Genomic DNA, 2,200 nt, shown 5'->3' with positions numbered 1-2,200 from the left:
AGTTTCTCCCTTCACCCCACCCTCTATTTCTCCTGCTTTACTGTAGGTCCCTAGACAATACTGAAATGAATGAAAAATTAAATAGGATATTACAAATTATGGATTTTATAAATCCATTAAAAAAGGCCCTCAAAGTGCTAATTTGTCAGAGCTTCCAAAAGATTCGCCCCACCCTCGCGGGGATCCCTAGGCAGTCGCCCATCGTAAGGTCCACCTCGGTTGCAAAACGCACCTCCCCATCGAAAATCCTGCCTACGGGCCTGCAGTGTTGGGGCCTCTCTTGTTTAATGTATACGTTTCTGACCTACCATTTCTAGTAGAGTCGAGTATGCCACAGTATGCAGATGATCGGTTTTATTTAGAGTAATTAGTGACAGAACTTATAGTGCCAAGTTACAAAATGATTTGGATGTTGTATTTGAATGGAATTAGAAAATATGATGGCACTAAATTGTAAAAAGTGTAAAGTTCTGCATATAACGCGGAGCGGAAAACAAATTCATGATGAGTACACTATCAATAGTCAAAAATTAGAAACATTTGATAAGATTAAATATTTGGGAATATATAACCATTACAAAAAAAATTAAATGGGGAGGGGGGAACAAGTTGACAATGTGGTTACCAAATGTAAAAAACTGAATGGTTTTATTAAACGCACTTTCAAGTGAAATCCTGATAAAGCTGTATACTCTTTCCTGGCCCATTATTGAGTATGGTATCGCAGTGTGGTTTTCATCTCAGCAGGGGAATATCGACAAACTAGAGGGAATTCAGAGAAGTTTCACACGGGCATGTTTCCCATACACAAGGCACGATGACCCAGATCATGTTCCACCATAGCAGACTAGTCATAATGAATATTCATTTACTGTACAATCGCCTGAATTACTTTTATTATTATGTTTGTTGTAAAATGTCTCCATAACTTTTCCATTAATCCGTTATCTCTTTACCAACAACAAGTCATAGAAACTCTGATCAGTTTAAATTTATACATCAAAACTAATGCCTTTTTTAATAGCACCTTCATTAGATTTCCAAGGGTCTGGGATTTAATTCCTTCGAATATTCAAGACATGTGCGTTATTGATTTAAGAAACTTTTCTAATCAACTTAAACAATTTTGTATGAAAACAACATTGGAAATTTAATGCTATCTGATTTTATAACTTGTTTGAATAATTTTACTGATGGCTTGAATCTTTTACATAATTAATTTATTCTTGTAATTGTGTCACTGCTGGTTGGGACATCCCTCTGAAAGTGTTTAGTAGGCCTACACTGTTGGAGTCCCCCGGGCCAGCATTTGTGACATTCCATTTTTGTTTTGTGTTTGTGTTTTTTTCCGGAATAAATTGAACCTTGAAATACCGGTATTTAATATTAATTGATATTTAAAAAAAAAGTATACCAGTAGGCCTATTTATAATATTGCTTGCTCTCATATTCTGAAATCTAGGCCTATGCTTTTTATGGAACCTCGTTTGCGCATTTATAATTGTATTGCAAATATGTAGGCTATTCGAGGTCTGACTTTCCTCATCATTATTTATAAGATGGTCGTAGGTAACTCTGCTAGGGCTAAGAGTTGATCCGCTTTCGAACGAACGCTTTTTAGATCAATTTGCCCCGTTTTTTAATATCAGGGTTGAAATGTCTGATAGCAAATTTGAACCCCAACCGAAGAGTTTAAAGGAATTAAATGTGGGATTAATTATTTTGGGATACCTTCGAAAACAGATCAAATGAACTTCAACTTTATTGGCCCTTAACTACGGTACACGTTACCCATGACCTCTCTAATGAAATTGAAAATCCCCAATACCAAGAAGCAGAACTCATTTTTTACCAATATTGTAAAAAATATTTCAATTTCGCTTGGAGAAAAGATATGCATCTATTTATTGGAGAGAAAATAAACTGGTCTAAATCCTGGATGAAGAAACTAAAGGAAGAAAAAAATAGAAAGTATGCACAACTAAATTATAAATTGTTAAACAAAATCTCTCCAACAAATAAGCAATTGTATAAATGGAAGTTAAAACACACTGACACATGTGATACGTGTGGAGCAGTCGAGGATGAAAAGCACATGTTTTTTGAATGTCTAAAAAATAGGATATTATGGGAAAATATAGACAATCTATTTAAGAAACTTGATAACAGTCAATCTTCTTTTAAAGAATTATTAATAGGC

The 2,200-nt window shown here is 34.6% G+C and overlaps 1 protein-coding gene across 1 annotated transcript in view; it reads left to right on the top strand.

Annotated features, from left to right (window-relative positions):
- LOC117124285 (shiftless antiviral inhibitor of ribosomal frameshifting protein homolog) overlaps nt 1-2,200 on the top strand; it is a 26,484-nt gene that overhangs the window by 16,158 nt on the left and 8,126 nt on the right. The gene's annotated exons all lie outside the window — the stretch shown is intronic.

Source organism: Anneissia japonica, unplaced genomic scaffold, assembly GCF_011630105.1.
Source record: "Anneissia japonica isolate Jap-2015-1 unplaced genomic scaffold, ASM1163010v1 scaffold288012_len1326614_cov192, whole genome shotgun sequence".
NCBI lineage: Eukaryota > Metazoa > Echinodermata > Crinoidea > Comatulida > Comatulidae > Anneissia > Anneissia japonica.
Note: the sequence above shows the minus strand (reverse complement) of the source record. Positions and strands in the feature narration are given on the sequence as shown.